Source organism: Medicago sativa, chromosome 6 (assembly GCF_051527215.1).
Source record: "Medicago sativa cultivar Bolivia chromosome 6, Bolivia_mono, whole genome shotgun sequence".
In the NCBI taxonomy this organism is placed as follows: Eukaryota; Viridiplantae; Streptophyta; class Magnoliopsida; order Fabales; family Fabaceae; genus Medicago; species Medicago sativa.
This window is the reverse complement of record NC_140754.1, coordinates 86,934,779-86,961,901: the sequence shown is the minus strand read 5'-3', so window position 1 is coordinate 86,961,901 and position 27,123 is coordinate 86,934,779. Positions and strand designations below refer to the sequence as shown.

At 38.0% G+C, this 27,123-nt stretch overlaps 1 long non-coding RNA gene and 1 pseudogene across 2 annotated transcripts; both read left to right on the top strand.

The window, feature by feature from the left end:
- Positions 1 to 15,833: 15,833 nt before the first annotated feature.
- Positions 15,834 to 23,328, top strand: LOC146917786 (uncharacterized; annotated as a pseudogene). Its single transcript, XR_015015885.1, has 3 exons — positions 15,834 to 16,763; positions 16,851 to 17,178; positions 23,014 to 23,328. The product of XR_015015885.1 is annotated as an uncharacterized LOC146917786 (transcript).
- Positions 23,329 to 24,480: 1,152 nt separating this feature from the next.
- On the top strand, positions 24,481 to 25,132 carry LOC146917785 (uncharacterized). Its single transcript, XR_015015897.1, has 2 exons — positions 24,481 to 24,511; positions 24,807 to 25,132. It is a non-coding gene; the product is annotated as an uncharacterized LOC146917785 (long non-coding RNA).
- Positions 25,133 to 27,123: the final 1,991 nt, after the last annotated feature.

The window sequence follows — 27,123 nt, the reverse complement described above, 5'->3', positions numbered from 1 at the left end:
TCGTAGTTCATAGTCCAAAATCATGTTTGATGTGTGAATGCCATGAACGGCGCCGCTAGGGTTAGGGTGAGAAGAAGAGAGAACGAGAGAAGTCTGAGAGAAGAGAGAGAAACGAATGGGAAAATGGAACGAACCGGTCTCCAAGGCTTTTTATAAGCAGACTGAACCGGTTTGGTTCAGCCTTGGACCACTGGCTTTGCGTCCTGGCCGTTAGATCTGAGGGTTGATCCAGTTGGATCAATCCAACGGCCTTCTGTGATTCCTGAAGGATCCAGGATCCGTTCCTCTCTTGGGCTTGGGTTTGGGCCTAGTCTTACTGCGTGTTTCCTTGTTTTTTGCTATTCTTGCCACTGTCTCTTGCTATTTGCACTCCTTCATGCTTAAAAATTTAGTTAAAAATTCCAAACCATTTTTCCATGCTTTCTTGATATTTTCTTGGTGTTTTTCTAATATTTTTTCACTGGAAATTTTGATAAAAAGTATATAGACAATTTTAGTGTTGTTTTCTTGAATTTTATGTTAAAAAGTGGTGAAAATTGGTCCAACTTTGTTCCTTGTCCTTGGTGTATGTTTGTGATACATAATATGAGTGCCTATAATTGTTTAGCCACTGTTTGAACATGGTTTTGATACTTGTATGTGAATTTTAATTAGTTACTTAGCTTACAAGTTACTTGTGTGAATAAATAATGTAAATATGCTTAAAATTTGTTTTAAAATGCCAAGTAAATCATGTTGCCTTAAGTCCCATTCCAAGACCTGGTTCTAGACCTTTAAAAATGTATTGGAATGTGAGGATTATAGGTCACTTGGTTCTTGCATTTCATGAACAAATTTTAGCCATCTTTGCACTCATTTTGCCTTTGCTTCCTATCCTTTATATTCTAATATTTCTCTTGCTTTATTTCCTTTGATATTGTCATGTGCTACTAACTCCTTTCATTTCATGTTTCATCATTTCATAAGCATCTCCATAGCATCCCATATTCATCTCTATTTCTTTCATGCATTTTAATTTGTACCAAAGTTAGAATGTAAACACTTAGGGGTTTGTAATATTCTTCCTTTATGCACTTTTAATTTCTTGGCAAAGGGGCCATAGAATGTATCTAGGGTATAATGTAAAGGACAATGGACTCTAATGATGTACACCGACACAAGCACCGACACATGCACACATCACTATAATATAGCTAGAATATGCATGTTTAGATGTATGGTTAGGATTGTATGTTTAGATGAATGCCTAGGACTTATACTTAGAAAAGACCAATTTTCCAAACAAATGTGAACAACTTCACTCAAATCTTTTCCAAATAAACCTTGGGATCCAACATCCCATTGTATTTTCTTTTCCATTTTCTTAATCAAACTTCAATGAACTCTAATCCCATTTTGACCATATTTTGCAATTCACTAATCCAACCTCACTATTTCCTAATCTCATGCCCTCGAGGCCTCTTTCTATTCTTCAAAATCCATTTTCAAACTTAAAATCAACCAACAAAAACAAAAACATTTTTGAGAGAGAACTACGGTGGATTTGATCCCTTAAACGGGTACGTAGGCAAGGAACAAAATTCCTTCAATTCAACTAAAATAAAAATTCAAAAACATTCTTCTCCCTCCAATTCTTCATTTAGAAAACCCTTAGGTGTAAATAACATTTCAAAATAGCATTTAAAAATAAAGCGCGCGCGTAGAAATTAAAGACGGTTCCTATAGGTTACTATAGTCGTTATGGGTGCCTAACACCTTCCCGTAGCGAAAACAACTCCCGGACCTCGATTCTCAAGGGTTTTGCTTACTTTTTCCCTTCCCAAGAAAAAATAAGATATCACCGGTTTAAAAGGTTCAAACGTAATCAATGTTTGACACCCGAAAACCAAGATAAAACAGCCGCCCTTTCGGGTTTTCAACTTAGCGAGCTTTTTATTTTCATTTTTTTCATTTTTTCATTTTCATTCTGTTTTTCATTCTTGCCATTGACCACAGATCATCCTGGGGAGTAACCTGCTTATAACATGTATTGGAATAGACATTGGTATTTATTCATTCATGCATGTTTCATTGAAATGTACCCTGTTGCTCAGGGTTGCTTTCAAAATAGACAGAAGAAATGTTTTAATTTAAAAATGTTTGTTTCAGACATTAACATTATCAAAATAGAAAGAAAATGTTTTTGTATATAGCATTGAAAGTGGAAAGAAAAATAGAGTTTCAAACAATAGCACAGGCTCAAATTGATGTAGAAGAGTGAAAGTCAGCCAAGGGCACAACTTCACGGATTTACAAAGCTTGGAAAATGGTAATTTTATTCGTTGGTGATACATTGAACACGATGACCGCTATATTTCATAGAAATTTTGAATTCACAAGTACATAAGCCTCTGATGAAGACGATCATTGACAGTTGCAGATGCCCCAAGGGGTGATGGTGATTTGCCAGATATAGTTACTTGTCTTTTATTGACCTCATTTTTGCATGAACCGCCCTTTCGGGTTTTCGGCTCATCGAGGCGCTCATTCTTGCCTGAGTTGCGTACCATCTCAGCGAGCTCTTTCATATTCATTTTTTTTTTGTCCCTAACTTTTGCCTGGATCGCCCTTTCGGGTTTTCGATCCACCGGGAAGCGCATTTTTGCCTAGGCCGCCCTTTCGGGTTTTCGACCTACCACGCTGTTCTTTTCTTTCTAGACAAAGTATTTCTTGACTATATCGGCATTAACAGGATTTGGGAGTTCAACACCATCCATGTGTGTAAGAATCAAAGCACCACCAGAGAAGGCCTTCTTGACAACATAAGGACCTTCGTAGTTAGGTGTCCACTTGCCCCTTGGGTCGGGTTGCTGACTTATTCTTCTTTTCAATACAAGTTCGCCTTCCTTGAATTCTCGAGGTCGGACTTTCTTGTCAAAAGCATTCTTCATTCGCACTTGATACAACTGTCCATGAGTCATAGCATCCATACGCTTCTCCTCAATCAGATTCAACTGATCGTACCGACTTTGACACCATTCAGCCTCAGTTAATTTTGCTTCCATGATCACTCGAAGAGATGGAATCTCCACTTCTAGAGGGAGAACTGCTTCCATACCATATACCAAAGAGAAAGGGGTTGCCCCGGTTGAACTGCGCACTGTAGTACGGTAACCATGTAAGGCAAAAGGTAGCATTTCATGCCAGTCTTTGTAAGTAGTGACCATCTTCTGAACAATCTTCTTGATGTTCTTGTTAGCGGCCTCAACTGCACCATTCATCTGTGGTCTGTAAGGAGAAGAGTTGTGATGTTCAATCTTGAATTCTTCACATAAAGCTTGCATCATACTATTGTTCAGATTGGAACCATTGTCAGTGATGATCTTGTTGGGAACACCATATCGACAGATGATGTTATTCTTGATAAACTTGACAACCACTTGCTTGGTTACATTTGCATAGGAAGCAGCTTCAACCCACTTGGTGAAGTAGTCAATTGCCACTAGAATGAAACGATGTCCATTGGAAGCTTTTGGTTCAATTCTTCCGATCATGTCAATGCCCCACATAGAGAAAGGCCATGGGGAAGAGATAACATTGAGAGCGTGTGGAGGCACATGAATCTTGTCAGCATAGATTTGACACTTGTGGCATCTCTTGGCATGTTTGTGGCAATCACGCTCCATAGTTATCCAGTAATAGCCGGCTCTTAACAGTTTTCTTGACATGGTGTGGCCCGAAGCATGGGTCCCAAAAGTACCATCATGTACATCATGCATCAATTTCTCAGCTTCTTGTTTATCAACACATCTCAACAAGACCATGTCGTAATTCCTCTTGTATAGGATTTCTCCGTCCAGAAGGAATCTGCTAGCCCATCGTCTCAAGGTCTTTTTATCCCTGTTGGAAGCACCAGGTGGATATTCACGATTCTGCAAGAATTGCTTGATGTTGAAATACCAAGGCTTTTTATCATTCACATCTTCATTAGCTTGATCTGGCATATTTTCAATAGTAAACACATGAGCGGGCCTATCAAGACGCTGCACTTTGATTACGGGCACATCATTCCAGTGATTGACACGAAACATGGAAGACAAGGTAGCAAGAGCATCAGCCATCTGATTTTCATCCCGAGGGATATGGTGCAGCTCAACCTTGGTAAAGTATGTCAACAGACGTCTTGCATAGTCACGGTAAGGGATCAGCTTCTCATGATGAGTCTCCCATTCACCTTTTATCTGATTAATGACAAGTGCAGAATCTCCATAGATGTCAAGGTGTTTGATTCTCAGATCAAGGGCTTCTTCAATGCCCAAGATGCATGCTTCATATTCAGCTATATTGTTTGTGCATTCAAAAGTTATTCGAGCAGTGAAAGGAATGTGGTGCCCCTGTGGTGTTACAATGATGGCTCCAATTCCTTTACCATAAGCATTGACAGCACCATCAAACACCAATCCCCACTTGCTATTGGGATCCGGCCCTTCATTGATCAGTGGTTCTTCACAGTCTTTTGCTTTCAGATACATAATCTCTTCGTCAGGGAAATCAAACTTAATTGGCTGGTAATCATCAAGAGGTTGACAAGCAAGATGCTCAGCAAGGATACTTCCTTTTGATTGCTTTCTGAGCTTTGTACACAATATCATATTCAGACAACAACATTTGCCAACGTGCAATCTTTCCAGTAACAGCAGGTTTTTCAAAGATGTACTTGATTGGATCCATTCGGGATATCAACCAAGTTGTATGATTCACCATATAATGACGTAGGCGTTTGGCAGCCCAAGCTAAAGCACAACATGTCTTTTCAAGCATTGTATACCGAGTCTCGCAGTCGGTGAACTTCTTGCTCAGATAGTAGATAGCATGCTCTTTTTTACCAGTCTCATCTTGCTGACCGAGAACACGGCCCACTGAATCATCTAACACTGATAGATACATAATCAAAGGCCTTCCTTCCACTGGCGGGACAAGGATAGGTGGTTCCAACAGGTATTCTTTAATGCTATCAAAAGCTTCCTGACATTCATCATTCCATACAACAGGCTGATTCTTTCTGAGCAATTTGAAAATTGGTCCACAGGTAGTAGTCATATGAGATATGAATCTTGAAATATAATTCAGACGTCCGAGGAAACCTCTGACTTGCTTCTCAGTTTGAGGGGCTGGCATTTCTCTGATGGCTCGGACTTTGTCAGGATCAACTTCAATGCCTCTTTGACTGACAATGAAGCCTAGCAACTTTCCAGATCGTACACCAAATGTGCACTTGTTAGGATTCAACCGCAGCTTGTACTTTCTCAATCTTTCAAACATCTTTTTCAAATACACAACATGCTGCTCTTCATCACTTGACTTCACAATCATATCATCAACATATACTTCAATCTCCTTGTGAATCATATCATGAAACAGAGTAGTCATACCCCTTTGATAGGTAGCACCAGCATTTATCAAGCCAAACGGCATCACTTTATAACAGAATGTTCCCCACGGAGTGATGAAGGACGTCTTTTCTCTATCTTCCGGAGACATTCGTATCTGGTTATAGCCAGAGAAACCATCCATGAAAGAGAACACTTTGGATTGAGCAGTACTGTCAACAAGCACATCAATATGAGGCAATGGGAAGTTATCTTTTGGACTGGCTTTATTCAGATCTCTGTAATCAACACACATTCGAACTTTCCCATCTTTCTTTGGTACTGGTACGATGTTGGCAATCCATTCAGGATATTCGGCTGTCATGAGGAAACCCGCATCTATCTGCTTTTGCACCTCAGCCTTGATCTTAAGAGCCATATCTGGACGAGACCTTCTCAATTTCTGTTTGACAGGAGGACATTCAGGTCTTGTCGGTATCCGATGTTCCACAATCTTGGGATCTAGACCCGGCATATCTTCATAGGACCATGCAAAGACATCTGGATAATCATGGAGGAGCTGAATAATCTTCTTTTTCACCTCTGGCTCAAGTGCAGCACCAATCTTAATCTCTCGCTTGTTCTCTTCAGTACCCAGGTTGATAAGCTCAATTTCTTCCTGGTGAGGCCGAATGGTTCTTCTTTCTTGCTCAAGCAGTCGAGTGATCTCATACGGTATCTCTTCATAATCATCATCCTCATCTTCAGCTCCATATACAGGGAATTCAAAATTTGGAGGAACCATAGGGTCACTGTGTTCAACGGGTTTATTATGGTTCAATCTGCATAATATGATTGGGATGATTTTAGAAAAATGTTTTTTCTATGCAGATTTTTGAAATTAATAAGAAAAATACAGATGTTTTGGTTTTTTCTGGCATTACCATTATTTCCAAGAAAAAGGCACTAAAAAGTAAAAAACAAAGAGTCGTGAAAAAGACGACAACTTTTTATTGATTAACGGCAATGCCGAAACAAACACGCCCTTACAATGATATCACTTTCGCCTTGGGCAGAGCGAAAGGATTGTTATTTTGAAAACAAAAAACATGAGCAACAAAACACATTACATGGAAGCATGCATGACTAAAGGGACATCAATGGCTTCCCAATTTCTCACAGTGCCTCCTGGTATAACAAAGGTAGGCACGCAACCACCTCCAGCAACATCTTCAGTAATAGCATTGATGTACCCAGCACTGTAGAAAGTTCCCTTTGAAACAGCAGATGTCGGGGAGAATCCAAGGCCCTCTTTACGCTTGTTTTCCAAGATCTGAATCACCTTGCCCCAGCCAGCAGCTTGCCCTGCTTGAACAGCCTTCTGGGCATCTTTCAGTGAGGCCATGCTAGCACCAGCCCTCCAGGGCTCTGCACCCTCAACAGTCAATCCTTGAAACGACGTCCCTTCAGCGGACCCTGCTTCAACACAAGAGAACGATGATACCTGGCTAACTAGATATGCCTCCTCACCATGCACAGTGACAATCTTACCATTCCTCATGAACTTGAGCTTCTGATGCAAAGTGGAAGTGACTGCTCCAGCGTCGTGGATCCACGGTCTTCCGAGGAGACAGCTGTAAGAGGCATTGATATCCATGACTTGGAAGGTAATCTGAAATGTCTCGGGACCAACGGTAATTGGCAAGTCCACTTCCCCGAGAACATCCTTGCGGGATCCATCAAAAGCTTTAACCAGATAGCTGCTACCCCTCAGAGAAATTCCATGATGGCTCAGTTGCCTTAGTGTGGATTCAGGCATTACATTCAGAGACGATCCAGTGTCCACCAATACGTTGGATATCATATCAGACCCACAGTGCACCGAGATATGTAGAGCCAAGTTGTGGCGTTTCCCTGCTTCGGGGAGCTCATCGTCGCCAAACCCCAAGTTGTTGCAGGCAGTAATATTACTTACTATCCCGTCAAATTGATCCACAGAGACTTCGTGGTCAACATAAGCTTGCTCCAGTATCTTCATTAACACCTTCCTGTGAGCTTCTGAGCTCATGATTAGAGACAAGATGGATATCTTTGATGGGGTCTGTAGCAGCTGGTCAACAATCTTATAGTCACTTTTCTTGATAAGTCTCAGGATTTCATCCAGATTGGACTCTTCAATAGATTGGCCTGCTGGGCCAGTGTTCTTGTCAACAGGAGGGGCAACTGGTGGAGTTACCGTGGCAATAGGTGTCACCATCTTCTTTTGAAACAAGGGTGGACGGACTTTTCCACTTCTCAGAGTTGTAATTTCACCGGCAACATTGTCAACTGTAGCTGGGGATACCAGAGGCACCTCCACCCCGTTTTCAACCATGGTTGCATTGTATTTGTAGGGAATTGCTTTGGTAGAGGTATAAGATACCGGACCAGGTAGCCTGATCACCAAAGGCTCAACATTCTTTGCCTGAGATACACTTTCAACAGGAGAGTCATGGAACACTGGCACAATCACACATACATCACTGGCAATCAAGTACTTGTCATCCATCAGGCTCTGGATATCATTTTGCACAACACAACAGCCCCTAGGATTCTGCAGACATTCTGAACAAGAATCGTGATCATATTTGAACAGAGAAGCCTGGCATAGCTTGACATGTAATGGTACCAAAGGAGTGACGACATTGTGGACATCCAACATGGGATCCTCTTGAGGAACGGGAACCCTTTCAAAGGCCTCAATCATATTGACAGCAGCATGGTTTGGAAGCGGGTTGTCAAGGACATGAGGAACACTATTCTCAAAAGTCAATCGTCCTTTTTCTATCAAATCTTTCACAATATATTTCAGAGCAAAGCAACCTTCGATATCATGGCCTTGAGCACCCTGATGGAATTCACATGTTAGGTCCTGACGGAACCTGGGAGGCAATGGATTAGGCGGAGGCTTGCCTGGTCTAGTAACACAGTGTCCCTTAGCTAGTAGAGTTGGGAGCAGCTCACCATACCGCATTGGTATTGTTGGAAAAGAAGGCTTGGGTCGGGGACCCTGTTGTTGCTGCCGTTGCTGTTGAGCAGGAGGCTGTTGTTGTATTTGTTGAGGAATGGCATTGACGGGCATTGGTGGTTGACCCGGCGGTAGAGGATATTGCTGGTAGAATGGTGGGAAGAAAGGATGTTGAGAGTATTGCATGTAGTGATAGGGCAGAGGTAATTGTGTAGCAGCTGCAGATGGGTTACCAGACACCATTCCTACGTCAGATTCTTTCCTCTTGTGATGACCGTTACCGTACTTCTTTGGTGCACTGTTTGAAGATTCACCCTTCTCAAGGACAATAATACCATCCCGTACAGCCTCTTCTAGCCGAGTTCCCATTGTAACCATATCAGAGAAGTTGTTCGGAGCAGAGACTATCATTCTCTCCTTATATTCCTTCTTCAGAGTCTTCAGGAATGTTTGTGTTAACTCTTCCTCATCAAGTCGAGGAGAAACACGGGCAGCTGCCCCTCTCCACCTTTGAGCATATTCACGGAATGTTTCATCTGATTTCTGAGATAGGGCTTTGAGAGAGTCCCTGTTTGGCCTTAGACGGGTGTTGAACTCATATTGACCTTCGAAAGCAGCAGCGAGTTCCTCAAAGGTATGGATGTTATCTTTGCTCAGACTAGTGTACCAATCTGCTGCATCATCTGTCAAGCTACTCTGAAAGTAGTGGATCATTAGTGCATCATTGTCGGCGTAGTTAGCCATCTTTCGGACATACCGGATAACATGGTTGTGTGGGCAAGAAGTCCCATTATACTTGTCAAATTCTGGCTCCTTGAATTTCTTCGGAACCTCAAATCGGGATACCAAGCACAGATCACGAGCTTTAGCAGGAGCACTATTGTTTCCCCGGCTAGCCTTGACCTCACGGAGTTCTCCAGCCAACTCCCTTAACTGCCTCTTCATAGCTTCCATTGCGGGATCTTGTCCACGCGGAGTGTCAACATCAATCACCTGTTGCACAGTGTGCACAATAGGGTCGGTAACAACAGTGGTTACCTGAGGCATAGCAGTAGACACAGGAATCTGTCCTTGACCAGCAGAACCAGAGACACCAGCAGCAGTATTAGGAGAATAGTAAGCTGAGAGGCCATAAGGACGGCCGTTGGGCATAACAAAACGAGCATCAGTAGCCACAGTAGATAGTGGGATAGAGGGAATCACCTCAGTAGTGACTGGAACAGAAGTGGCTGGCTGTTCTTGTGAAGCCATCATAGCGGACATAGCGTCATGAGCCTTAGCCAAGTCTTCTTTCATAGCGGCCAATTCGGCACGGAGCTGAGCATTCTCTTCTTCAAAGTTAGCCATCATCCTTCTCTTGTGAAATCTTGTTTGATGAATTCTATCTGGTTGGTAGACTTTGCGAACGCGAGCCACTTTTCAGACTGCGGCGGACAAAACCAGGAAGCAATGAGCACGAGAGAAGTTTTTTGTGACCAATGAATGCATATGATGCATGAAATGTGTTAATGCATATGCAAAAAAGACTCTTTTTTTTGTGTTATCGAAGAGTTTTAGACAAATTATAAACTCGTAAACATTACTAAACAACAATTAACATAAACGGGAAACAAACAATCAACATATAGTTTTACAAGACAATTTCAACATAAACAAATGGAAATAACAACAGGAAATGGAAATCCTCAAGCATAGGAAGTGGAAGCATCGTCCTCAGACTCAGACTCATAGCTGCAGTATCGTGCATAGAAGTCACGGGCACCCCTAGCCCTCTTGGAGTCTCTCATAAGCAATCTATCTTTCTCCTCAATCTCTCTCTTAGCCTTAGCTAACTCTTTCTTCAATGTCAAGACCTCACGAGTCTGCTGCTCATCCTTTCCATCCCAAGTCATGATCAAGTTCTCAGCCTCATAGTATCTAGCCCTCCACTGATGCTTCTCCCGACTCTCCATAGCTAGATGCTCCTGATACATCTCCTGGGTAGGTGGGAGTAGAGGCAAAGGCATGGTGGGAACAGTTGCAGACACATATCTCATAGGGGGGTAAGGCATACCAATCTCCTCAGCTTGATTTATCACCCACTGTGTATAGGCTTCATGAGCAACACCGGACCTTACACCCATATGCTTCACCTCTTTCTTCCGAAGTTTGGTCCAAGCTTGCATGAAATCTTCTCTAATTCCGGTGGGAGCACTAGAGTAGTGAAAGAAGTAAGGAGCTGTAGCAAGATTGATGGGCTTATCTTTCATCGGGAAACCAAATTGTCGCAAAGCAAGCTCCGGGTTATAGTTGATTCCACCCCGGGTACCAAGAAGAGGTACATTAAGAAACTTTCCACCACCAAAGATAATTTCCTTAACCCTAGAAGCTGGAGTGAGCCAAACCACTTCATTAGGTGTGAGAGCCATAATCCTCTGTGAAATAGACCAATTCCTCGGATTGTCGTGGAAAGACTGCGGAAGGTGCGAAATAAACCACCCATAGAGGAGAGGCACACAACAAAAAATGTATCCACGACCTTTGTCGGAACGATCGTGAATAGCATGGTATGTGTCAGCTAGCAAAGTGGGAACCGGATTCTTGGAGTGGAAGATCATAATAGCATTCATGTCCACGAAGCCATCAAGATTCAGAAAGAGAATAAGCCCATAGATGAGGAGTGCAAGAATAGCCTCGAGAGTGTCCTGACAAGTGGTATTGAGGTTGGCTTTCCCAAGAAGATACTCTGAAGTGAACCCTCGGATGCGTGCCTTAGTGACAAGATTCTTGGAGACATCGGTGGTCTTGAGATAGAGATCTTTAGCAATAACCAATGGAGGAGGAGGATTTTCAGGTCCTGAGAAAGGTATCTCCTTAGCAATAGACAAACCCATCAAGGAGGAATAAGCCTCTAGAGTAGGCACCAACTGAAAGTCTGGGAAAGTGAAGCACCGATACCCCGGATCATAGAATTGCACTAGAGTGTGCACAAGCTTCTCATCCACATTAGTATGGAGAATAGGAAGTAAAGCCCCGTAACGACGTCGGAAACCAGTCGGATCCTCAATCTTGAGTGCCAAATCCCTCAAACTAGCCAAATCCACTTCCTTGAACTTGTAGGACTTAGTCATCTTCATCCCTACAATGTTTACAAATTCAACTTGTCTAAGCCCTTCGATAACAATGCATGACAAAAGTTTATGCATGTATGCATGAATGCATGATTATGTTCAAGTTCGGAGAAAACATGGTGGGTTTGAAGTTCAAAGTCGAGGAGTCACGGGTGGACACGGTGTCCGGTGAATCTAGGGCTTTAGGATAATAGTAACCGGGTTCTAAAAAGGTTCCCAAGTTGCAACCTCTCCGACGTATCTCATGGTGCCACGAGACAACACTCGTTCCATGATTATCCGCGGAAGGTCTAACTTGAGTGTAGCATCGCGTGACGACTAAAACTCGAGACAACACTCGGTTTAGCCTCCGCACTACGTCCTAGAAAAATGGCCATGGATGGGTTCGGTTATCTACGGTTCATAGCGTCATAGAACAATTAGAAGTAAAGTGCCTAAACGCGACAACACGCGCCGACAACATCACCCCCAAAATGCCTCAGCTATGTGGGATTGATCGCATAATCCAAAACACGAGGCAACCCCCGGAATGAATTGTCGATTATATCCCTCCTAAATCCTAAGTTCACTCAACCCGGGTGCAGGACTTTTGATATTCTCACCCCACACGTTTGCAAGAAATTAAACATTTATTCACATAGGAAAGCAAGTAAAAGAAACAAGTAAAAAGAGCGCAAGCGTGGAAATAAAGACTAGGCGTAACTCTCGAATGTCCCCAGTGAAGTCGCCAGCTGTTTTATCTTGGTTTTCGGGTGTCAAACATAGATTACATTTGAACCTTTTAACCGGTGATATCTTATTTTTTCTTGGGAAGGGAAAAAGTAAGCAAAACCCTTGAGAATCGAGGTCCGGGAGTTGTTTTCGCTACGGGAAGGTGTTAGGCACCCATAACGACTATAGTAACCTATAGGAACCGTCTTTAATTTCTACGCGCGCGCTCTATTTTTAAATGCTATTTTGAAAGATGTTGTTAGACCTAAGGGGATTCTAAGTGAAGAATTGGGGGGAGAAGAATGTGTTTGAATTTTTATTTTAATTGAATTGAAGGAATTTTGTTCCTTGCCTACGTACCCGATTAAGGGATCAAATCCACCGTAGTTCTCTCTCAAAAAATGTTTTTGTTTTGGTTGGTTGATTTTAAGTTTGAAAATGGATTTTGAAGAATAGAAAGAGGCCTCGAGGGCATGAGATTAGGAAATAGTGAGGTTGAATTAGTGAATTGCAAAATATGGTCAAAGCGGGATTAGAGTTCATTGAAGTTTGATTAAGAAAATGGAAAAGAAAATACAATGGGATGTTGGATCCCAAGGTTTATTTGGAAAAGATTTGAGTGAAGTTGTTCACATTTGTTTGGAAAATTGGTTTTTTCTAAGTATAAGTCCTAGGCATTCATCTAAACATACAATCCTAAACATACATCTAAACATGCATATTTCTAGCTATATAGTGATGTGTGTGCATGTGTCGGTGCTTGTGTCGGTGTACATCTTTAGAGTCCATTGTCCTTTACATCATACCCTAGATACATTCTATGGCCTCTTTGCCAAGAAAATTAAAAGTGCATAAAGGAAAATATTACAACTCCTAAGTGTTTACATTCTAACTTTGGTACAAATTAAATTGCATGAAAGAAATAGAGATGAATATGGGATGAAATGAAGATGCTTATGAAATGATGGAACATGAAATGAAAGGAGTTAGTATCACAAGATATAATATGGTAAAGATAAAGCAGGTAAGATACCATAACAAGTGCAATAGAAATCAACACAAGACAAAACCAAAACAGTGCAAAATATAGCCAAAATTCAAACAAACAAAATGCAAGAATCATATGGCTTATAATTCTCACAATTCAACATATTTTCCAAAGGCACAAACTCAGGTTTTAGAAGGAGAATCGAAGCAATATGATAAGCTTTGCATTTTGAATGAATTTAGGCATATTTACACTATTTATTTACAAACATGACTTGTAAACGAAGCAATTAAGAAAAATTCCCACACATGCAGTCAAAACCAAATACAAACAGTAGCAATAAACGCACAAAATTCAAGTAACATGTATCACCAACAATTATCAAGAACTTGAAGTAGAATTAGACAATTTTCATAAGACTTTTTCACATGAAACCAAGAAATAACGCAAGAAAATGTGATAATATTTTTTAACAAAATTTTCAGTAAACAAAATGCATAGAAACGTCACAAAAATAACAAGAAACATACACGAAAATTTTTAGAATTTTTGAGGGATTTTTAAAGGACTTTTAGACTTAATATGTGCAAGAAAATCACCAATTTTAACAAGAATAGTAAGAAAAATGCTACACATATTTTTATCAAATTTTATTATGCAAAAATGTTATAAAAACATCAAGAAAGTTATCAAGAACTCATGGAAACTTATTTGGAATTTCTTAAAGCAATTTTGACATGCAAGAGGTGTAAAAAGCATGCAACGTGGTGCAAACAGCAAAAAAATGAAGAAACAGACAAAATCCAGCAAAAAAGAGACCCAGGCCCATGGTCTTTGATGGATCCTGGATCATCCAAGCACATCAGGAGCGTTGGATTGATCCAGGATGCCAAAACCCTAGATCTAACGGCTAATAACGCAAACAGACACATCAGGAGATTAAATCAGAACCACACACGTAATCCAGCAGCAAGATCTACGGTTATAGAGGCGAGGGAGTAGGGGAGTATAGCGCACGCGCGCGCGTAGGAGCAAGCAGGGAGTATATAAAGGGATTCTCTTCCCAAACCCTCATTTGAGAGTTTCTTTTCTCTCTCTAAACAAACTTACTCTCCCTTCTCTCTAGAAATGCTTGGACGGAGAAGGAGAAGACAGAAGTTCTGACGCGGCGGCTGGCCGGTTTCCGGCGGCGGCGCCACCGCATCGGAAGGCTTAACTGGTTCTTTTTCTTAAATTTTTTTATGGAATATGCTTCTCTTCTCCTCCTCTCTTCAGTTCTGCACTCGGATCTTTGAAATCAACTATGAATTCGTCTAGATCTAATCAAACGTGTACGGAAATGAAATGAGTAATTACCTCTGGATTTGTTTGGATCTTTGAACTTCTGAGCTTTTCTGATGCGTGTTGTTCTTGTTAGGTTGCGAGTTTGTTGAACTTGCGATCCTTCGTGTTGATTCTGCGATTCTGAGACTTTGCTGGATTCGGTGTTGCAACTGGATTCGAATTCGATCTTTCTTCTTCTCTGGTTCGCTCCAAGCTTCGAATTCCTCTTCTTCTCTGATCTACACGCGCCTCTGTGATCGGTGCTGGAGTTTGTCACACTTCGTGACGAATTCGCACTTTGAATTGCAGAATTGGTGCGATTCTTGCTCGATGATGATGATGCTTCTGAGAGCCTCTGCAAATTTTGTGGAACCTTCGTAATTTTCAATCGAATTTTGTTAAAATTTGTCGAATTTGGAACCTGTTTCGATGAGATGCTTGCTGAAATGAATCTGTTATGGTTGAATTGATGAAAATTGATATGAAATTGAGAGGATTTGGAGGATTTTGTGGTGATTTTGGTTCGGTTAGGGTTGAAGATGAAGATGAATCTTCATCTTGTTCTTGAAGGTTTTTACGGTTTTGATCTGAATGAAAGAGAGAGAGAAAAGAAAAAGTTGTTAGTGCTGAGTTGTAATGTGTTGAATGGATCTGCTTGACTTTGACCATTGAGTCAGCTTTTATAGCTGATGTGTAACTGCCTGGACCAATATGAACATGACATGTGGCATAACTAACTCTTGGACAAATGAGGGACTGACACATGTACTGGACTAATGACTTGGAAAAAAAAAAGGACTAAAATGCAAATTTAGAAATTTAGGACTTAAAAATAAAATAAAATGAATTAAAATTGGTAATTGGAAAATAACGTAAAGTGAAACGATTAAAATTGACAAAACGGACTAAAACGAACAAATGGCCTAAATGAGGTACTTTAAAGTACCTCTCTGCCGAAGTTTCGTGTGAAATGACAAAAATGCCCCTAGGGCTAGAACGACTGAAAAATGACTCAGATGCAAATTTAAAATGGATTTTTAACAGGAAAATGAAGCAAGAGTCTGTACAAACAAAGTTAAAAGACTCAGAGACAATTTTTAGGATTAAAGCAGTGACTTGACACTTGAAATGACTAAAATGCCCCTAGGGGCAAAACTGACTCAAAATGACTTCAAATGCAAATTTTGAACTGGATTTTGACATAGAATGAAACAAAGACTTATTCAACCTATTTGAAAGGACTCAAACAAAGTTTTGAAAGACTGAGAGAAATTTGACATAGGAAATGACTAAAATACCCTTGCATGTAAATTTTGCAAATAACATTGAAATAAAATGCAGATAAAGATGCAATTGATCAGAGACATATCAAATGGCTTGAAATGCAAGATAAGATGAATTGAGTTAGTATTTTTAGGTCCAAAATTAGGGTATAACACCTGGTTGTTACAAAATGTCGCAGTCTCAGGAGTATTCCACCTCTCAAGTTGGATTCACTAGAAACACTTGACCTTTCATGTTGTTATAGTCTTGAGAATTTTCCACTTGTGGTGGACGGGTTTCTTGGAAAACTTAAAACCATGCTTGTTAAAAATTGTCACAGTCTCAGAAGTATTCCTCCTCTTAAGTTGGATTTGCTAGAAAAACTTGACCTTTCAAATTGTTTTATGCTCGAGAGTTTTTCAAGTGTGGGGGATGGGTTGTTGGATAAACTTAAATTCGTGAATATTGAATTCTGCATCATGCTTAGGAGTATGCCACAACTTAGTTTGACTTCATTGGAAAATTTCAATATTTCATGTTGTTATAGTCTCGAGAGTTTTCCAGGACTCCTCTTGGATGTCACTCCCGGTAAAGAATCACCGTTTCCATTTCAGAATCTTACTCAGCCTCCAACATTTCACCCATGTGACTGTGAGTATTATAACCGATCAGATGGAAATGATCCTAAGCTTACCATCATGAACGAAAAAAAAGTGAAATCAATGCAATCTTCAAATGTAAAGTATATTTGTGTCAGGAATGCTAAACTTTCAGATGAATTATTGTCAAAAACTCTTATGTTGTTTGCCAATGTGAAAGAATTACACCTAACTAACAATCAACTCACAATTATTCCTAAATCTATAGAAAAGTGTCAATTTTTATGGAACCTTGTCTTGGATGATTGTGAGGAACTTAACGAAATTAAAGGGATTCCTCCATGCTTAAGAGAGTTATCTGCACTAAACTGCAAGTCATTGTCTTCGTCGTGCAAAAGCAAATTACTAAATCAGGTTATGATTTATTTTGTTTTTATTTGTAATGCATTTTATATTCTTCTTGATATAGTTAAACTTACACTAATTATTTATGACTAATAGAAATTACATGAGGCTGGAAATACTCGGTTTCGTTTGCCACGGGCAAAGATTCCAGAGTGGTTCGACCACCAATACGAGGCAGGAATGTCAATTTCTTTTTGGTTTTGTGGCAAATTTCCAGCCATAGCTCTCTGTGTTGTTTCTCCACATACATGGAGTTATTCTTACCATCCTGTAAAAGTAATCATCAACGGAATTACATTTTTCAATACACTTGGTTGGAAGACTGTTAACAGACCACGGACATATCATTTGCATCTTTTGCATATGCAAGTGGAAAACTTCAATGATAATATGGACAAAGCTGTTGGAACACTAGTTAATTCTAGTGAAGAAAATTGGAAAGAAAAACACTATGAAAAAACTAGTGTGTGGGTGTGACTTAAAAATGTCCCACATTGAAGGGTCACCCCAACTAGTAAGTGTTTATATATGGGAAAAGTGACCTCCAAGGGTGTGCCCTTGGGGTACCCAATTTTATGAACGGGTGAACGCTTAAAAAAAAATTGATATATATTTTTTTGTCACTTGAAAATGTTAAATTAATTAATTAATTAATTTAATCATTATCCGTAAGCGCTACGCGTAACAAATAAATTTGTTACGATCCGATCCGATCCAAAAGCATATCCAGAAACTTCCGGATATATCCAATTAAGAAACAAAACGCGTTTGCTTAAGGATTAAGCAGACTTAATCCCCAAGTCACTCGTTTTTTGTTACAAACTCTCCCTATAAAAGGAGAGCTCGCCCCATTTGATTCTTTGCACCGAAAATTCACAGTCGATGCTTCCTGTGTTTTTTCCTCTCTTCTCCCTCCGACTTGTTTTTTAACAAGTTTCTTCTGCTTCTACTCCTTTCTGTCCCTTCGGTATTAAGAGTGTTCTTAAGACCATAGTCCCTTGGTCTTAAGTTCATATTCCCTTCGATAATATATGATTCTTCGGAATATAGAGTACTATTAAGATCATATTAAAGAATGATCTTAACAATATATATATTATTTTAATAATTTTAAGGAGAAATGGTGGTATCACCATATTTGAGTGGTCGTAGTGCCATATTCATGTTTTGGAGAAGTTAGAATGGTGGTAACACCATATTTGAGTGGTCTCAGCACCATAATAGAATGGTAATAATACCATATTAATTTGAACGGTTTCGAATAGAGTGGTTACGTACCGTATCGAGTGGCTTCGATCAAACGATTGAGCCATATTTTGAGGGTGTAATTCTCGAACGATTTTTCTACAGTGCAGTAGTTAATCGAACAGTTGTAGCTGGGCTTGTTTTATCCTGGAGGCGGCGTGGTTGATAGTCTACCTTGCACAACTTTGGGTAGTGCCACGAAACGTCTTAAAGAGAGCGACCTGGTCGTGACTCAACCTAGTAACAACTTCGGTAGATGATAGAATTTGGAAATTCAAATTTAACAGTTTGGAAATCCAAAAACAACAATTTTAAGACGTTTCGATATGCTATGTCTACCGGAGAAGTTACTTATTGAGGTTAAGTTGTCCCTAAATACATTAAGGATAAATCAAGCTATAGATTTACATCTTTCGAATGAAACGATGAAGTGATTGTTGTTTCAATCAACAACACTAAAAATTTATTTGATGAAAACAATAATTTGTTACAAAACAAATTATTAGTTACTAAAAATTTATTTGATGAAAACAATAATTTGTTACAAAAACAAATTATTAGTTACTAAAAATTTATTTGATGAAAACAATAATTTGTTACAAAACAAATTATTTGTTACAGAACCAAACAAGTTTAGTTTGTTACAAAACATAAAAAAAATTGTTTGGAGCGGAAAATAAAATAATGCAAGGTTGTTATTTTGTTATGGTGAATTCTAAAAGTGTTTTGTTAAACATTGATATCACGTACTGGTTTTCAAATCTTTAACAAGAATTGATAAACATATGCATCGATCGCTTTACATAATCCAAACTTGTAAATATGCAATAAGGAAAATAAATGGAATTGTGAAATTCTATTTATGTTTAAGAAAGAATCTGAATTTCAGATTTCTATTGAATAAGACTGAGTTGACTCAGACTTAAAGAGAGACTTGTGTACCATGCACTCTTGTGGAAAAAGATTGCACTTTGATGGTATGTTAAAAATTAAATTCTCCTTCTATGTTATTAGTTGTGTGATTTTAATATTTGACATATCAAAATTGATCACGAACAAGCGTTTAATATTAAAACTTGAGTAACTTGGACTTAATTCCAAAGTTATATAATTAAACAATTTTATTTATTGCAGTCAAGATATATGAATCAAAAGTTCATATAAATTAGAATTTAGAGGATATGAATCTCTAAACATAATGATATGTGTTAATTTGATGACACATAAAATAGAAATGATAAAATAATATTTTTATCATATTTATTGATGACTGTGAACTTTGGAAAAATAAAATTGATATGCTTGAATGTTCAATTTTTTATAACGAAAATTGAAATTTATAGAGTACCCAAGTCTAAGAACAAAAATTCTAATTGAGAAATTTTTGAAGAAAAGACAATCCAACTTGTCTTATTTTTCGAACTTGGGATTGTCTGGACTATATTAAGATCCTGGACCCCAAGAGAGTTGAACTCACTAGTAGAGCCTATGAATGTGTATTCATCGGGTATGCGATAAATAACGAAACATATAGGTTTTATGACCTAAATGTTAAAGTGATCATAGAATTTAAAAGATGTCGAATTCTATGTAAATATTTACCCCTTTAACTAAAGAATAGTGGGGGCACTAGTGGGGGCTCTAATGGGAGCACGACATTAGTGGGGGCAAAATAAATTTCCCTTTAAAAATTAAGAACTAGTGGGGGCACTATATCTAATCACATTCATGTAATTAGAAATAGTTATGAAAACATCATACAAGATGTTATAGAACCTCAAGGAGATAAGAAAGCTAAAATTGCTAAAGAGTATGAACTTGGTTTATACATTGGAAGAAGATTCATTAAGCCTTAAATAAGTTATATCCTCATTGGATGCTGAATTATGGCAAAAGCAATAAACGATGAAATGAATTTTCTAGAGTCTAACAAAACATGAAACTTGGTTGACTTGTCTCATAGTTGCAAAACCAATCGGTTGTATTTGATTTTTGAAAAAAAGGAACTAAAACCTGATGGTACGGTTTATGAATACAAGGCTTTCCTTGTAGTCAAAGGTTTTAGACAAAGAGAAAAATATAGACTTCTTCGACATTCATTCACCAGTCACTAAAATCATATCCATAAGAGTACTAGTCCCTTTAGCCGCCGTTTATAACTCGATAGTACTCCAAAAGGATGTGAAAGTTGCCTTTTTATGGTGAACTAGAAGAACAAGTCTATATGGAACAACCTGAAAAATTTTGCAATTCATGGACAAGAAAACAAGGTCTGTAAGTTAGATAATTATTTGAATGGTCTAAAATAAACTCCTGAGGAATGGCATGAAAAAATTTGACATTCTAATGTTATCGAATGAGTATAAATTGAATGAAAGTGACAAATAATATTTGCACGATCATATGTCTCTATGAAGACGACTTGCTCATATTTGATTTAAAGATTCATGTTATGAATGATGTGAAATCATTGTTTATCAACAACATTGATAAGAAAGACCTAAACAAAAATTGAAGTAATTCTTGGTTTCAAGATTACTAGATCAGAAAAGATAACTTTTTTGATAAATCTCACAAGTTGAGAATATCTTAAAGAAATGTAATTATTTCACCGTAAACTTGCAATCATATATTATGATCCAAGTGTAAGAACACTTGAGATGGATTTAGAAAAACAGAATATACGAGCATCATTGACAGCACTTAGGTATGCCACTGAATGTATTAGATCCGACATTGTCGATGTCGTGAAACTCTTGTGCAAGTTTACTAGTAGACGGATGGAAAGCATTGCCATGCTATAGAAAGAGTCATGAGAAGACTATGACTCTAAGATTACTTCACTAGGAGTAACATATTGAACCTAAATGGTACAAGATATAAAAATAGAACGTCTTTCAGATGAATATTTAGCGACTAGTGTTTGCACATTGAGCATCACTAGAGGAGTTGTTTGTTAAAACAAATGATATTGACTCAGTCCACTATGGAATGAATCTGAAATGAGAACACTAGAGAAAACTAGTGAAGAAGCAAGTTGGCTAAGATTCTTGCTAGCTGAAATCCCTTCATGGGAGAAACCGTTACCGGCTGTGTTAATTCATTGCGATAGTACCGCGGCTATTGCAAAGATTAAGAATCGTTATTACAATGGTAAGAGACGACAGATAAGGCGAAAACATAGCACGATTAGAGAATGTATCTCTAAATGGAGCGGTTAGAGTTGATTTTGTACGTACGAATGAAAACTTAGCTGATCCTTTGACGAAAGGACTTAATAGAGAGAAAGTCCAAGAAACATCCAGTAGGATGGGACTAATGCCTATAGCCCACAAGTGATGGTAACCCGACCTACATGACTGGAGATCCCAAGAAATAGGTTCAATGGGTAAAAACAAGTCATGAAGTGGTAGAACATGCTATGAGAGAAAGAATATAGAAAGCATGATCCTGCAGCGAAAGAAGGATGAGGTAATAGTAACTCTCAATGAGATCTATACTCTATGTTGAGTGGGGTACACAGCTACAGGAGTACCCTTGATAGACTCACCTATACGAATGTGGAACTTAGGCCAGTCCTATGGAATTTCGAGGCAGAATTCCTAGAGCATTCGTTAAAACCGGGATACACGTGCAGGGCCTTAAAACGCACGGGCTTTTAGAATACACCTATGAAAAGGTTTGTGTGTGGATTCTATGTCTGAGATAGAGTTCAATGCTGTAAGCAACTCTTGTTAAATCAGAATACCTTCCACTATGCTAAGGTTCAAGTTGTTGGCGACACCTTTGTATATTAGCAAATCTTATGGAAACGTTTTACGTTATTTCTCGAAACCATTTTGAAGTCAAGTGGGGGATTGTTGGAACACTAGTTAATTCTAGTGAAGAAAATTGGAAAGAAAAACACTATGAAAAAACTAGTGTGTGGGTGTGACTTAAAAATGTCCCACATTGAAGGGTCACCCCAACTAGTAAGTGTTTATATATGGGAAAAGTGACCTCCAAGGGTGTGCCCTTGGGGTACCCAATTTTATGAACGGGTGAACGCTTAAAAAAAAATTGATATATATTTTTTTGTCACTTGAAAATGTTAAATTAATTAATTAATTAATTTAATCATTATCCGTAAGCGCTACGCGTAACAAATAAATTTGTTACGATCCGATCCGATCCAAAAGCATATCCAGAAACTTCCGGATATATCCAATTAAGAAACAAAACGCGTTTGCTTAAGGATTAAGCAGACTTAATCCCCAAGTCACTCGTTTTTTGTTACAAACTCTCCCTATAAAAGGAGAGCTCACCCCATTTGATTCTTTGCACCGAAAATTCACAGTCGATGCTTCCTGTGTTTTTTCCTCTCTTCTCCCTCCGACTTGTTTTTTAACAAGTTTCTTCTGCTTCTACTCCTTTCTGTCCCTTCGGTATTAAGAGTGTTCTTAAGACCATAGTCCCTTGGTCTTAAGTTCATATTCCCTTCGATAATATATGATTCTTCGGAATATAGAGTACTATTAAGATCATATTAAAGAATGATCTTAACAGTATATATATTATTTTAATAATTTTAAGGAGAAATGGTGGTATCACCATATTTGAGTGGTCGTAGTGCCATATTCATGTTTTGGAGAAGTTAGAATGGTGGTAACACCATATTTGAGTGGTCTCAGCACCATAATAGAATGGTAATAATACCATATTAATTTGAACGGTTTCGAATAGAGTGGTTACGTACCGTATCGAGTGGCTTCGATCAAACGATTGAGCCATATTTTGAGGGTGTAATTCTCGAACGATTTTTCTACAGTGCAGTAGTTAATCGAACAGTTGTAGCTGGGCTTGTTTTATCCTGGAGGCGGCGTGGTTGATAGTCTACCTTGCACAACTTTGGGTAGTGCCACGAAACGTCTTAAAGAGAGCGACCTGGTCGTGACTCAACCTAGTAACAACTTCGGTAGATGATAGAATTTGGAAATTCAAATTTAACAGTTTGGAAATCCAAAAACAACAAAAGCACTTTTAGAAAATAAGTGGAACCATGCAGAGGTTGACTTTGGGTTCCCATTCATGTATAGTGGAATCCATGTATTGAAAGAGAAAAGTAACATGAAGGATATTCGATTCATCAACCCAGAGAATGATGCTAACGTTGTGTTCACTCGGGATGAAGTAAGTATATCATTCATTTGACCCAAATTGCCATAAACTTTTCTTCCTGTAATATTGTACGATGTTAGTATGTTTCATAATTTTACGATAGACTTTTTATGTATTCACCAATTCACAATTATACGTTTTTTAATGACAAGTTGGCATCTGCATGCAGAAATATTGATTTTTTTCCTAGTTTTGATAATTACAATGTACAATGATTCTTAGTGATTATGTCTATTAAACAGAGATCTAAGTCTTTCTGTTTACGGAAGATTTGAGTTTTTCAGTGCATTTAGAGAGCTAGTCTCTTGTAGTGAAATTAGATAATTCTGTTGGTGGCTAATATTAAAGAGTTAGACCTGTTTATTAAATTTAGAATTCTATCATATGCACATGCATCATAAAAATTATCTTCTTGAGGATACACATCTTTATGGTAACAGGATAAACCACTTATCATAATAAGCGCTTATGTATGAGCTTGCGTAACCTATTTTAGTAACAAAAGATAAAATAACGTTTAATTGCCTTTTTATAAACTATATTGGAGAACTTATAAAAATAAGTTGAAAAAAGCCTATGAAATCCAAACATGCCATAGTATTTGTCTTGGGTAGATAAGTTCAACTAATCCAAACAGTGTCATAAAATGTATGCCAGTAGATAAGTTCAACTAATGTAATCCAAACATGCCATAGTGTTTGTCTTGGATGTCACAAATTTTGAAAAGATCATTAAAGTACAAATTTTGTTGGCTAGCTTTACATTAGAGAAAGTATATGAGAATTTGTGGCTACTAGCTAAGCTTACATTTTTGTAACTGATTTTTGTAAAAGAATTGATTTCATTACTTTAATTTTATTTTTCGCTTTTCATTGTTGATAAGGTTTCCGATCTTCCACAGGTCATGCTACCAGAGCCCTTTAACTTGTCAACAGAATTTTCATCAACTTCAGATGAAATTGAACCGTTGCCGAACAACTTATCTTTGAGTTCATCATCTAAAAACTTCCTAGACAACCAAGAAATTGAAGCACACGGTAGAGAGAATGTACACTGTTGTTTGATTTTGTGAGTATTCTTAATGCAGAAAGAGGCAACCAGAAAGGAATAATTGTCATTGTGTTTTCAACCAAAAGATATTAATACACCAGTGCATAAGATCTCACCTCCATATTCTGTAGCTGCAATAGTTCGGAAAGCCCTGATTTGAAAATTGTCTCTTGTACTCATAGTTTCTTGACACACACACCTGTGCAGTCAGTTGTTGCTCGGTTCTTATGTTAATCTTCAGAAAATGACTATTACTTTTTGATAGCTATGTACCGGTGGTGTCTTTCTGGAGACACTATGTACCGGTGGGTCTCTTACTTTTTTCGCTGAATAAATATTTGTGCTTTTAAAGTATCAGTCTCGTTAGTGATGCGAAAGTTTGAGTCAGGCTTAACATGAAATTCCAGCCTTCTTTGGACTAAAAAAAACATAGAATTCTGAATTTATGTTTGATATAATGGAATAGCAGTACTTAGCAGTTTGATGACATTACTTAGTGTTCTTGTGAGCCAAAATCCTCTCATTTACTTAAAAGTAGTTATTTATTAATTCTCCTTATGTTCTTATTCTTATAGTTTATGAAACCTGTAACATTTGCAGGGTTAAGAATGTGTTGGATTTAGACGCTGTTTGGTCAAGGCTTCTCAACAATGTGACCAAAGAAGATGAGTGAAGGGTCTTTGTTGAATGAGATAAGAGATTGTAAGATAAGTAAACAGACATTCCGAGAGGGATTAGAACACCATACACACAGCTATAGTGAATTGCTCTGGTCCCTCATTATATATAGTAAGATTTTCAGTAACACTAATTCGATCTTTATTCGCACACAAGTTTTCCTTCTATTATTGGATTGATTTTTATGTCAAGGCTTTTTGTGTCATATATTATATATTATATAATAGTACTATTTTTACGATTCTCTAGGTAATATTATCTTGATTTCCATTTTATCGCGTAACAAATTAAATTTTCTACTAGGACTTGTTATGATATTTTTCCATCTCTATTGGTGATGGAAACTGAAAACCAATGAACCTATTAGAGCAAATGTCATGCTGATGTTTTACTCATGCTTGATTTTATGTTTTATTTAGAAATAGTTGAATTAATTTGGATTTTTAGTTTGCATGACATTGTGGTCAGTTTAACCCTGAATGTTCTCTCTATCTCTTTACCATTTTTATCTCTCCTCATTATATATCCATTTCCTCTTCACTTCTCTCTCGTCACACCCTGAATGTTGTGTAATGATTTAATTACATTTGATGACTCCATTGGGATGCTGGGAAAACTTCAAATTTTGAATGTCGAATATTGTTCAAAGCTCAAAACTATTCCACCTCTCAAATTACCTTCATTGGAGAAACTCAATCTTACAAGTTTATCTAGTATTAAGAGTCTTTCTCCCATGTTGGATGAGGCATTGGATAAACTTAAAATTTTGAGTGTCCTCGATTGTCCAATGATCGAAACTATTCCATCTCTCAAATTAGCTTCATTGGAAGAACTCACTCTTTCAGAATTACATAGCATTAAGAGTCTTTCTCCAATGTTGGACGAGTCATTGGATAAACTTAAAATTTTGACGGTCTACCGGTGTTTTGATCTCATATATATTCCACCTCTCAAATTACCTTCATTGGAAATACTCACTCTTTCCTATTTATATAGTATTGAGAGTCTTTCTTCCATGTTGGATGAATCATTGGACAAACTTAAAATTTTGGAGGTCAAAAGTTTTAAACATCTCATATATATTCCACCTCTCAAATTAGCTTCATTGGAGGAACTTACTCTTTCAGACTTACATTGCATTAAGAGTCTTTCTCCCTTGTTGGATGAGTCATTGGATAAACTTACAAGTTTGAGGGTTGACTGGTGTTTTTTTCTCAAATATATTCCACCTCTCAAATTACCTTCATTGGAAAAACTCAGTCTTACCCATTCATCTAGAATTAAGAGTCTTTCTCCCATGTTGGATGAGTCATTGGATAAACTTAAAATTTTGACAGTCTACTGGTGTTCTGATCTCATATATATTCCACCTCTCAAATTACCTTCATTGGAAATACTCACTCTTTCATATTTATCTAGTATTGAGAGTCTTTCTTCCATGTTGGACGAGTCATTAGATAAACTGACAAGTTTGAGGGTCGACTGTTGTGAACATCTCAAATATATTCCACTTCTTAAATTACCTTCATTGGAAAAACTCTGTCTTACCCATTCATCTAGTATTGAGAATCTTTCTCCCATGTTGGATGAATCATTGGATAAACTTAAAATTTTGGAGGTTCAAAGTTGTAAACATCTCATATATATTCCACCTCTCAAATTACCTTCATTGGAAATACTCACTCTTTCATATTTATCTAGTATTGAGAGTCTTTCTCCCATGTTGAATGAGTCATTAGATAAACTTACAAGTTTGAGGGTCGACTGGTGTGAACATCTCAAAACTATTCCACCTCTCAAATTACCTTCATTGGAAAAACTCAATCTTTATTGTTTACCTAGTATTGAGAGTCTTTCTCTCATGTCGGATGAGTCATTGGATAAACTTAAAATTTTGAATGTCGGCTACTGTGCAAAGCTCCAAACTATTCCTTCTCTCAAATTAGCTTCATTGGAAGAACTTTGTCTTTCAAATGTATATAGCATTAAGAGTCTTTCTCCCTTGTTGCATGGGTCATTGGATAAACTTAAAATCTTGAATATTAAAGGTTTGTATAAGCTGTGGAGTTTTCCATCAATCATGTTGCCTTCACTAGTAATCCTTGATCTTTCATTTTGTGAATGTCTCGAGAGTTTTCCAAGTATCACCAGTCAGTCAATGGCTAAACTTAAAATATTGAGACTTACAGGTTGTAAAAAGCTCAGGAATATTCCAGCTATCAACGTGGCTTCCTTATAT